Raw genomic sequence first — 13,753 nt, forward strand, 5'->3', positions numbered from 1 at the left:
TTATTTTTACACTCAAGCTCAGCAGCTGAGTTGGGGATTAGGCCATTGAAACTGAAAGTTAGAGTTGTACTCAGAACCTCTCTGCCACTCCATGGATGGCAAGAACATGTGAGAGAAAACAGCTAGAGATCATTGGTGGTGGGGCAAGGAGACAGAAAAGGTTTTTCAACAGTCCGAAGTACTTTAATGATGCCCTTAGCAATTTCCTAAGTAATGGGCAATGGATTTGTTCAGTTAGTGCCTTTAGAAGATAGAGAAATTCTTGCCTCTTGTCAACACAGATGCTTTTGGCTCATTGTGGTTTTTATGGTTTGCATGCTTTCTTGACCTACTAAAATAGATTAGTGTGTTCTAGGATTTTACATCTTCAATTTTGGTTGAACATGATCTGGACCAATATGATGTCCACAGAAAAAGCAGTAATCGTGTCCCTACGTATCCTGGTCAAGTCTTCATAATAAAAATGAAGCAAATTATTTCCATTGTTTTTGTCACAAATGATAAAGTAACACAACAGGGCATAGAGTCACAGCAAGAAAGCCCAGCAACTGCAAATGATTCTTGGAAAGGAAGTGTCAACTAGCAGAGGGAAGACAAGAATTTCTCCTCCATCTTCTAAGTTCACCATTGTCTCCAGATGAACCAGGAATAGACAAGAATGTGTCATTAGAAATAGAAATTAAAAAAACAAAATGGTAATTTTGACTTAGAGTGTAAATGTAGCAGATTAGATGTCATACCTTTAGGCCAAACAAACTGTAGGAGAAAAAAGGGGAAATCAGAATCTTTAATACATTTACTTGCTAATAAGCTCTCTCAGGTGTCTGAAGGTAATTCATTTGAACCCTATAATAGGAATTCTTTTGTAGCCTAGATGTTTTAAACGCCTCTGTGATTAAGATCTCAGTATAGATGCCTCAGATGTAGCCTACTCTAGGGAGGAATTCTTGGCTGCGGATAGGCCAAGATAGTTATTTAGAAGGCATTTATAGATGTCCCCAAGACTTGGCAACAGCAGGTTGGGAGCTGAGTCTGGGAGCGAGAAGCTAAGATTCATACTCCCCACTGGCATCTTCCCTGACACTAAGCTTGGTGAGTAGAAGGAGCAATAGAGGGATTACTTGCAGAAAGAAGTTTAATGAATATCACTGTGGCTTCTGAGGTGGGGCCCTTTCCTGATGTTTTCTATAGCATGGTGCCCCTCCCTGGAAGGGCACCATGCTATAGAAAACATCAGGAAGCCCAGACTGTGCTCATTGTTGGTACAGATTGCATGAGAGGAAACCCACAGAGCTGATGTGGCAGAGGTTCTGATTGGTGAACATGATTAGACTCACCATGGGTGGGCATGAGTGATGGAGACAGTAAGATGGACCCTGACCTACCATGGCTGATTGGAGATGAGCCCAACTGATGGTGACTTTTGCAGGGACCATAAACACCTGATGGTGGGGAAACAATAAGTGTGTGGAGGACAACTTCTTTGTAATGCAACTTAGGTGTATATATTTCTATTTAAAAAGTAATGCATGCTGAAAGGAAAAGTTGACTCTTTAAAAGATCAACAAAGTTGACATACCTTTAGCTATGCTAAGACAGAAAAAGAAGACACAAAGAATACAGAGAAGACACAAATAACTAAAATCAGGTAAGGTGGGGACATTGTCAACTTTACAAAAATTAAAAGATTATAGGATAATACTATGAACAATTGTACACCAATAAATTAAATAACCTAGATTAAATGAACAAATTTCTAAAATACATAAATTGCTAAAAACTGACTCAAGAAGAAATAGAAAATCTGAAAAGATCTGTAAAAAATAAAGAGATTGAATTGGTAATCAGAAACTTCCCAACACAGAAAAATGTTAAGAACCAGATGGCTTCACTGGTAAGTTCTACCAAACATTTAAAGAAAAATTAATATCAATCCTTCTCAAACGTTTAAAAAATGAAAGAGGAGAAAACACTCCCCCATTCATTCTATAAAGACCACATTACCATTATAGCAAAGCCAGACAAATAAACCACAAAAAACCTGTGGACTGATACTGCTTATGAATATAGATGCAAAAACTCTCAACAAAATACTAGTAAACTAAATTCAATAGCATATTAAAAGGGTTATATACCATGACCAAGTGAAATTTATCTAAAGAATGCAAATGTAATACAACATAAAAAATCAACCAATGTAACATCAACATTAATAGAATGAAGGGAAAAAAATCCCACATGATCATCTTAACTGACACAGAAAAAGCATTTGACAAATTAATTACCCTTTGTGACAAAAACACTCCAAGACGTATGAATAGGAAGGAACTGCCTCAACATGATAAAGGATATTTGTAAAAAACTCACAGCTAACATTATACTCAATCGAAAAAGACTGAAAAATTTCTCTCTAACATCAGGAAAAAGACAAGAATGCCCATTTTCACCGCTGTTATTCAACATCATACTGGAAGTTCTAGCCAGGGAAATTAGGCAAGAAAAGGAAATAAAAGGCATCCAAATGAGGAAGAAAGAAGTAAAACTATCTTTATTCACAGATGACATGATATGTAGAAAGTTCCAAATAATCCACAAAAAAACTATCAAAGTTAATAAGCAAATTCAGCAAAATTGCAAGGTATGATTATTGGGAACAGGCCCCCCAAAATCTGGCCATAAACTGGCCCCAAAACTGGCCATAAACAAAATCTCTGCAGCACTGTGACATGTTCATGATGGCCTTAACACCCACACTGGAAGGTTGTTGGTTTACCGGAATAAGGGCAAGGAACACCTGGCCCACACAGGGCAGAAAACCGCTTAAAGGCGTTCTTAAACCACAAACCATAGCATGAGTGATCTGTGACTTAAGGACATGCTCCTGCTGCAGATAACTAACCCAACCCATCCCTTTATTTAGGCCCATCTGTTTGTTTCCCATAAGGGATACTTTTAGTTAATCTAATATCTATAGAAACAATGCTAATGACTGGCTTGCTGTTAATAAACACGTGGGTAAATCTCTGTTTGAGGCTCTCAGCTCTGAAGGCTGTGAGACACCTGATTTCCCACTTCACACCTTTATATTTCTGTGTGTGTGTCTTTAATTCCTCTAGGGCCTCTGGGTTAGGGTCTCCCCAACCGAGCGCGTCTCAGCAAGTGGTGTTCATTGTGGGGGCTCAAATCCAGGTCAAAGCATTGCTGGAGCGACAGTTGGAGAACATGGAACTAGCTGGAGGACACCCGAGTACTCTTAAAGCAATCCCCATGGTGAGTAAGAAGGGAGCTTGGAAGTGTCAAAGTAACAGAGACAAGTATGGGTTCTGGTGTGTTCCACTTTGGAACTTTTTCACACTGATGATGAGGAGGAAGGAGAGTATAACGAAGTAACAGAAGAGGTTACAGAGCAGGTTTATTTGCCAGCTAAAGCTAATGCAGCAAAGGAGGGAGAGGTTCATCCCTACCCTTCTGCACCCCTTCATTATTATTTGGAAGAAAAAGAGTGGCCTGACCCTCCAGATCTTTCTTTTCTGGAGGACACTGGGCAAAAAGTAATTGCCCCAGTGACTGTTGAGCAGCGCCTTGAGCGACCGCTCTTAGTTCTATTCAGGCGGGAATTCAGCAAGCTAGACGAGAGGGTGATTTAGAGGCTTGGCAGTTCCCTGTTAGAATACACCCCCCAGATCAACAGGGAAATATTACAGCTATATTTGAGCCTTTTCCTTTTAAATTACTCAAAGAATTTAAACAAGCTATTAATCAGTATGAACCAGGTTCTCCTTTTGTAATGGGACTGTTAATGAATGTTACTGTTTCCAATCTGATGATTCCTACTGACTGGGATGCTCTTACTTGAGCTTGTCTAACTCCTGCTCAGTTTTTACAATTTAAAGCTTGGTGGGCAGATGAAGCTTCCATTCAGGCTGCTTGCAACGCCCAGGCCCAACCTCAAATTAATATAACTGCAGACCAACTTTTGGGGTTTGGCAGCTGGGCTGGTTTAGATGCACAAGTGGTCACAAGGATGATGCCACAGAACAGCTTAGAGGAGTGTGCATTAGAGCTTGGGAAAAAATCACTTCAAGTGGAGAACAATACCCTTCTTTTAGTGCTATAAAACAGGGACCAAAAGAACCACACATGGATTTTATAGCTCAGTTACAGGAGTCTCTTAAAAAGGTGATTGCAGATTCAGCTGCTCAGAATCTAGTGTTGCAGTTATTAGCTTTTGATAAAGCTAATCCTGATTGTCAGGCTGCTCTGTGACCTATCAGAGGGAAAGCACATTTAGTTGATTATATCAAGGCCTGTGATGGTATCAGAGGTAATCTGCATAAGGCTACTCTGCTAACACAGGCAGTGGCAGGACTGAGAGTGGATAAAGGAAATACTCCATTTCCTGGAGCTTGTTTTAACTGTGGGAAGCACGGTCATACTAAAAAAGAATGTAGAAAAAATCAGTGTGTCAGGCCACCAGATAGGGGAAAAAGAAAACTGCTGAGTCTGAAATATGTCCAAAATATAAAAAAGGAAAACATTGGGCTAATCAGTGTCACTCTGAGTTTGATAAAGATGGGAACCCAATTTTGGGAAACGCTATGATGGGCCCATCCTGGGCCTCATTCCACACGGGGGCATTTCCAGCTCAGGCCATTCCCTCACCCCTGTACAATTTCTGTCCCTGCCACAGCCAGTAGTGCTGCAGTAGATTCATGCTGCATGACAGCCATGAGCCTTCTGCCTGGGGAACCCCCACAAAATGTCCCAACAGGAGTCTGTGAACCCTTGCCAGCAGGGATGATAGGATTACTTCTAGGAAGGTCTAGTTTAAATTTAAAAGAGGTACAAATACATACAAGAGTCATTGATTCAGATTACAATGGGGAAATGGAAATTGTTATATCTACTTCTGTTCCCTGGAAAGTAGAGCCAGGAGAATGCATAGCACAGCTCCTGATTGTGCTGTATGTGGGAACGGGAAAAAGTGAAGTGAAACGAACAGGAGGATTTGGAAGCACAAATAAACAAGGCAAAGCAGCTTATTGGGTAAATCAAATTACTGATAAACATCCTACCTGTTTAATAACTATTCAAGGAAAGAAATTTAAAAGTTTAGTAGATACAGGAGTGGACATTTCAATCATTTCTCTATAGCACTGGCTGTCCACATGGCCAATTCAACCCACTCAATTTAACATAGTTGGAGTTGGTAAAGTCCCTGAAGTGTATCAAAGTAGCTGTATTTTGCATAGTGAAGGGCCCGATGGACAACCTGGGACTATTCAACCAATTCTAACTTCTGTACCTAAAAATTTATGGGGGAGAGATTTATTACAACAATGGGGAGCACAAGTTCTAATTTCAGAACAATTATATAGCCCTTAAAGTCAACATATAATGTGTGAAATAGGGTATGTCCCTGGTATGGGACTAGAAAAAAATTTGCAAGGTTTGAAAGAACCGCTTCAAGCAGAAAGACAAAGTTCCCGCCAAAGATTAGGATATCATTTTTGATGGCAGCCATTGATAAACCTCCAGAACCTATACCTTTAAAATGGTTAACAGATAAGCCAATTTGGATAGAACAATGGCCTCTACGTAAAGAGAAACTGAAGGCTTTAGAGAAATTAGTTTCTGAACAATTAGAAAATGGGCACATAGCTCCAACATTTTCCCTTTGGAATTCTCCAGTTTTCATAATTAAGAAAAAGCAGGCAAATGGAGAATGTTAACCGACCTAAGAGCCATCAATTCAGTTATACAACCTATGGGAGCATTACCGCCAGGACTGCCTTCTCCTGCTATAATTCTAAAAAATTGGCCTTTAATAGTTATAAATTTAAAAGACTGTTTCTTTACTATCCCTTTAGCTGAGCAAGACTGTGAATGGTTTGCATTTACAATTCCTGCAGTAAACAACCTGCAACCTGCTAAGCATTTTCATTGTTTTACAGATGGGTCTAGTAATGGTAAAGCTTCTTATTCTGACTCAAAAAGTAAAGTTTTCCAGATACCCTATACTTCAGCTCAAAAGTGGAGCTTATAGCTGTAATTGAGGTATTGACTGCTTTTGATATACCTGTTAATGTGATTTCTGATTCTTCATACGTGGTTCATTCCACACAGTTAGCTGAAAATGCTCATTACGATTTCATACAGATAAACAACTGATGACTTTATTTACCCAATTGCGAACAGCAGTTAGGAGTAGAATGCACCCTTTTTATATCACTCACATTAGGGCTCATACACCTCTTCCAGGACCTTTCACTGAAGGGAACAAATTGCTGATCACCTAGTTGCTAATGCAATATCTAATGTTAGACACTTTCACAATTTAACCCATGTTAATGCCTCTGGTCTCAAACACAGATACAGCATTACCTGGAAAGAAGCTAAAGCTATTATCCAGCAATGCCCAACTTGCCAAACGGTACATTCCTCATCTTTTACAGGATGAGTTAATCCTTGAGGATTGGAACCTAATTCTCTTTGGCAAATGGATGTCACATATATTCCCTCATTTGGGAGACTAGCTTATGTACATGTATGTGTGGACACCTTTTCTCACTGTGTCTGAGTTACATGCCAATCAGAAGAGTCTTCTGCCTCTGTTAAACATCACTTTTCCAGTGTTTTGTGGTGATGGGCATTCCAGCTTCTATTAAAACAGATAATGTCCCAGGCTATACTAGCCAAGCTCTAGCTACATTTTTCTCTATGTGAAATGTTAAACACATTACTGGTATCCCATACAATTACAAGGACAAGCCACAGTGGAAAGAATGAATCTCTCCCTAAAACAGCAGTTGTAAAAGCAGAGGGGGCCAAATAGAGAATATGGAACAGCACAGATGCAACTGAATCTAGCATTATTAACTTTAAATTTTTTGAGCCTGTCCAAAGGCCAGATGTTATCAGCAGCTGAACAGCATCTACAGAAACCAGCTACAAAGACAGAAGCAGAACACCTGGTTTGGTGGAGAGATCCGATAACAAAAAGTTGGGAAATAGGTAAAATAATTACTTGGGGTAGAGGTTATGCTTGTGTTTAACCTCTTGGTGCTTGGTTCTCCAGACCAAAATCAACAGCTGATTTGGATACCATCAAGACACCTGAAACCTTATCATGAGCCAGATGCTGAAGAAAAGATTCCAGGAGAATTCCAAGGACCGCTGGTTGCAGCCATGTCGAGGTTCACACTGAGGAGGACCCCACTGCCACAAGCAACACCTGTTGAACACAGCCACCCACCTGGGGACAGATCAGGAAGCTGTCACAGATGGTGGAAGAAAACCTGAGGAAAGTAGGACAACCAGTCACAATGAGTAATTTAATGGTAGCTATGATAGTGATGATCACTCCTGCTATAAGTATTCCTTCAACAAGGGCTAACACAGAGAGCAATTATACCTATTGGGCATATTTATCAATCCTGGCTGGAAATAATGCCTGGATGTAATCACTCTATGGTGCCGTTACACATGCTTTCTGATCTCACTATTTACCATAATAAATCTGCTCCTATAATTGAGGCATACCACCCTCAAAAACCTATTTGTAAGCAAAATTGAACCTGGCCAGAAAAAAATGAATGCACTTGTTTAGGAAGATTGCATTGCAGAACAGGCAGAGGTGCTGCACAACAATTCCTATGGAATCATTATTAATTGGTCCCCTAAGGGTATGTTTAGCTTGAATTGCACCTCTCAGTCTGTGTGCCACAGCTACACTATGTTCAGTTGATCTGAACAAAATGGTCAGATAGTAGAAATGATAAGAAGTATGGCAAAAGTTCCTATTATCTGGAACCATGGTGGCATAGTGGCACCTCAACCTCAAATGATATGGCTTGTTGTAGGAGCTAAACATAAGGATTTGTGGAAACTATTAATGGCTCTTAATAAGATCAAAATTTAGGAAAGAATAAAAAAGCATCTAGAAGGACACTCTACAAACTTGTTTCTGGATACAGCAAAATTAAAAGAACAAATATTTAAAGCATCCCAGACACACATGACCTTAATGCCAGGAACTGGAGTGCTTAAAGGAGCTGCAGACAGATTAGCAGCTAGTAACCCATTAAAATGGATAAAAACACTTGGAAGTTCTGTGATTTCAATGATGATTGTGCTTTTAATCTGTGTTGTTTGTCTTTGTATAGTCTGCAGATGCGGATCCTGACTCCTGCGGAAAGTAGCTCACTGTGACAAAGCTGCTTTTGCTTTTATCACTTTGCAAATCAAAGAAGGGGGACATGTTGGGAACAGGCCTTCCAAAATTTGGCCATAAACTGGCCCCAAAACTGGCCATAAAAAAAATCTCTGCAGCACTGTGACATGTTCATGATGGCCATAATGCCCACCCTGGAAGGTTGTGGGTTTACCAGAATGAGGGCTAGGAACACCTGACCCACACAGGGCAGAAAACCGCTTAAAGGTGTTCTTAAACCACAAACAATAGCATGAGCAATCTGTGCTTTAAGGACATGCTACTGCTGCAGATACCTAGCCCAACCCACCCCTTTATTTCAGCCCATCCTTTTGTTTCCCATAAGGGATACTTTTAGTTAATCTATTATCTATAGAAACAATGCTAATGACTGGCTTGCTGTTAATAAATACATGAGTAAATCTCTGTTTGAGGCTCTCAGCTCTGAAGGCTGTGAGACCCCTGATTTCTCAGTTCACACCTCTATAATTCTGTGTGTGTGTCTTTCATTCCTCTAGCGCTGCTGGGTTAGGGTCTCCCTGACTGAGCTGGTCTCAGCATAAATCAACACAAAGAATCAATTGAGTTTCTATACACCTGCAATGAACATCCAATAAGCAAATTGAGAAAATAATTTTATTTACAATAGTATAAAAATAATACAATACCTAGAAATAAATTTAACTAAAATTTAAAGGTGAAAGACTTGTACCCTAAAACTGGAAAACACTGCTGAAAGAAATTAAAGAAGACCTAAATAAAGAGAAAGAAAGCTCATATTCATGAATTGGAAGACTTAAAATTGTTGAGATGGCAATATTACTGAAAGCTACCTACAGTTTCAATGCAATCTCTATCAAAATTTCAGTGGCCTTTTTGTAGAATAGAAAAGTCAATCTTCATATTCCTATGAAATTGCAAGAGGCCTGGCAATCTTTAAAAGAGAAAAAGAAGAATATTGGAGTATTCACACTTTCTAGTTTCAAAACTTACTACAAATCTACAGTAATCAAGATAGTGTGATGTTGATACAAGGATAGACATGTAGATCAATGGAATAGAATTTAGAGTTCAGAAATAAACTCATACATTTATTATCAATTGATCTTCAACAAAGGTGTCAAGACCATTATTAAATGAGGAGAAGATAGTCTCTTCACAAATGGTGCTGGCACACCTGGATATCCACATGCAAATGAGTAAATTTGGACCTCTTCCTCACACCATATGCAAAAATTAACTAAAAATGAATCAGTTACCTAAATAAATGAGTCAAAACTATAAAACTGTTTCAAGAAAATAGAGGGGTAAATCTTCATTACCTCTGATTTGGTTACAAATTCTTAAAGGTGACATCAAAAGCATGAGCAACAAAAGAAATAAATTGATAAATATGCTTCATCAAAATAAAAAACTTTTGGACATCAAAGGACATTATCAAGAAAGTGAAAAGACAGCCAATAAAATGAGAAAAAAATTATAAATCATATATCTGATAAGGGCCTAGTATCCAGAATATTTAAGGAATGCATGCATGTTAACAACAAAGACAATCTAGTTCAAAAATGGGCAGAACATATAAGAAGAGACATTTCTCCAAAGATGATATATAAATGACCAAAAAGCACATGAAAAGGTACTCAACATCAATGGTCATTAGGAAAGTGCAAAGAAAACCACAGTGAGATATCACTTTACACTCATTAGAATGGCTATAATGAAAACAGAAAATAACAAGTGGTGTTGAGGATGTGAAGAAATCAGAACCCGCTTACACTGTTAGTAGGAATATAAAATGGGGCAGCAGATTTGGAAAACAGTTTAAGGGTTCCTAAAAAAATGCTAAACATAGGATTAGCATATAACCCTGAAATTTGATCTTATCTATATACACAAAATAATTGAAAACAGGTAATCAAATTCTTGTACAAATATACACATAGCAGCACTATTCACAATAGTTGAGAGATGGAAACAACCCAAATGTCCATAAATCAAAAAATGGATAACAAATTGTGGTCTGTATGGAGTCATTCATAAAAAGAAATGAAGTACTGATACATGCTGCAATGTGGATGAACCTCAAAAACATGCTTAGCAAAAGAAGACGGACATAAAAGGCTACATATTGTGCCTCCATTTTTATGGAATATCCAGAATAGGTAAATCTCTACAGACAGAAAGCAGGTTGGTGGTTGCTAGGAGCTAAGAGAGGAAAGAATGGGGAGTAACTGCTTAATGGGTACAAGGTTTTATTTTAGAGTGATGAAAATGTTTTGGAAGTAGAGCTAGTGGTTGTACAATATTGTGAATATAATAAATGCCACTAAATTGTTCATTTCATATTATGTGAATTCTACCTCAATAAAAATGCATTTACCGTAGAAAAATAAAACATAGAAAGTAAAAATTAAGGGGTGCATAATCACCCATAATTTCATGACCACAAAACAACATGTTAGTATTTTGGGTTACTTCTATCTGCCCCATCTTCCCCCAATTTACAGGTTTGTTTTGCTGTTAGTATTGTTTATATGGCATTGTAGGCTTTTTATATATATCTTTTTGTACCTTTTTGTTTTTCTACTAGCAACCCCAAGTTTTTCCATGCTGTAAATTATTCATAAACATTTAAATAATTTTTTATTAATAAAATTTTAAATAAAATTAAAAATAAAATTTTTAAATAAAAGTTAAAAATAAAAAATTAATAACATTTTATTAATAAAAATGTTAATGGCTGTTGCATAGTGGTCAAATGGTTCATAAATGGATTTATCATTCAACAAGTGAGTACTCAACAGTCTATACCATTTTACATCCATCGTTTTTCAGAAGACATGACAATGGATATAAAAAGATGAGTAAAACATAACCAGCCAATATGGTTTGACTGTGTCCCCACCCAAATCTCATCTTGAATTGTAGTTCCCATAATTACCATATGTCATGGGAGGAATCTGGTGGGAGGTAATTGAATCATGGGGGCAGATTTTTCCCGTGCTCTTCTTTTGATAGTGAATAAGTCTCATAAGATCTGATGGTTTTATAAAGGGCAGTTCTGCTGCACACTTTCTCTTACCTACCACCATGTAAGATGTGCTTTTGCTCCTCCTTCACCTTCTGCCATGATTGTGAAGCCTCCAGCCATGTGGAACCATGAGTCCATTAAACCTCTTTTCTCTTTATAAATTACCCAGTCTTAGGTATGTCTTTACTAGCAACATGAAAACAGACTAATACACTGGCCTTGGCCCCAAGAAACTTTTGTGTTCCAATGTGTTAGTCCAAACTGCACCATTTTGTAAGCCCCCTGCCATTTCGCAGACCCTGGTCAAAGTGAAACATTCCATAGGAGTTCAGGCTGTGAGAAACATCCTGTCTAACTACCTGATTCCAAGGCACAGGAACATCCTTATCATACCCTGCCAGGCAAAGGCCCAACTGAAGGAACATCCCCATCATATTCTTCTGGAAAAAGTGCAAGGAGCATCACACTCTACGGGAGCAAGGACCAAACTGCCTCATCATGGGAACGTCTTATCAACATCTTCCTGGGCAGCAAGCCATACTGCCCAGACCCCACCCACCCAGGACTATAAGTACCCCAGCCTGTAAGCAGTGGTGGGCTCTGGCATTAAGCTGGTCCCCACCTCTGCAGGTTTTTCTAATATACCTGTGTTACTGTAGAGCCTCTCTCCCTCTCTTTCTCTCTCTCTCTGTCGATGTCTCTCTATGTCTCTCTTTAACCCTCACCTTCCCTTTAAAAAACTTAACACAATGTAGGAGAGAGATGTTAAGCAAACAAAAACACATTAAATATAGAACTACACATTTTTATAAGTATATGGACAAAAAGATAGGATCTTACGAAATCAAATTTGTACTGAAGAATCAGAGTAGACATCTTTGAAAAAATATTTTAACAGGTATTTAAAATATGAAGAACAAAAAGGAATTGAGTAGACAAAGGGAGTTAATGATGATGGTGGTGGTGATGATGATGATGGTGACAGTGATGGTAATGCAGTGGATGGTGACATGACATGCCATGATAATGGTGAAGCTGGTAATGGCAGATGCTTATAAATGCAATAGGCACTGTTATATTGCTTTACATATATAGGTCACATTTAATGCTTACAACAACTTTATGAACTCAAAACAATTATATCATATTTTCTCTTGGGATTAAGAGGTTAAGTCACTCTCCCTAAATCAACCTAGTGCTGGGATCCAAGCTCAAGCAGTCTGGCTCTACACTTTTGCTCTTAATTACTGCATAAAGAATTCCAGGTAAAGTTAACAGAGCATATGAAGGTCAGAAAGTAGAAAAAAGCTAATCTTAAAAATGATATGTGTATTCTATTTTTTAATGGACTATTTAAATCTACAGAAATATTCAAAGAATAATGATAGAGTATCTGTGTACCTGCTGCCCAACTTTAACAAATCCTATTTTGCCATATTTGCTTCATTGTTTAAAAAGTAAAAATTTGGAGCTGCAACTAAAATTTCCTTGTGTACCCTCCCCCAGTCCCCATTTCTCTTTCTCTCTCTCTTTTCCTCTCCACTGTCAACACTTGTTCTGAATTGGGTGTTTATTATTCGCATGTTTTATTTATTTATTTTTTACTATATGTGTAATATTGTTAATGTGCTTTAAATAAAAATAAGACTTACTGCTTGTTCCATTTACAACTTGCTTTATGATTCAAAGATTTATCCCAGTAGTATAATTGTCACTTTTGGGCAAATTACTATAAGTAGGAGTGCTAAGTCAAAGAACATGTTCACTTAAAATTTTTATGCATAATAGAGAAGCCCAGTGATCAAATTACTTTTGAAATAGTCCTAGTGCAAAATGTTTTCATCTGGTGAGATGCAGCATACTTTATGCAATATTCCATTTCATGAATAAACCACAATTTTTAAAAAGCCATCTTCCACTGCTGGTAGACATAGTAATTGATTCCAATTTTCCACTATTTAACAATGCAACAATGACTACTCTTTAGATATTTATGCAGAATTTATCTAGGGTATACTCCTAGGAGTAGAAATGTTGGGCTATATGGTAGGTGCTATAGTTTGAAAATGTCTCCCAAAAAGTAAGTATTATAAACTTAATTACCATTCCAATAGTATTAAGAGGTGTGACCTTTTAGAGGTGATTAGGCCATGAGGGTCTTACCCTCATTAATAGATTAATGCTGATTATAAAAGGGATTGATGCTATGAATTTGCTTTTGCTCTTTCTTGCCCTCTCTTTGCCCTTCTGCCATGGCATGACACAGCAAGAAGGCTCTCTGCAGAGGCTGGCCCTTCAGTCTTGGACTTCCCAGCCTCCAGAACCATTAGAAATACATTTATATTATTTATAAATTACCCAGTCTCAGTTATTCTGTCGTAGCAGTGCAGAACAGATGAAAATAGAAGGTGTATGTATCACTAACTTTTACTAGATACTGACAAATTTCTCTCCAAAGTGGTGACCAACTAATAGTCCCATTAGCAGTTTCTATTACTCCAACTCAGTAC

The sequence above is a fragment of the Papio anubis genome, chromosome 2, assembly GCF_008728515.1.
Source record: "Papio anubis isolate 15944 chromosome 2, Panubis1.0, whole genome shotgun sequence".
NCBI classification, from domain to species: Eukaryota; Metazoa; Chordata; class Mammalia; order Primates; family Cercopithecidae; genus Papio; species Papio anubis.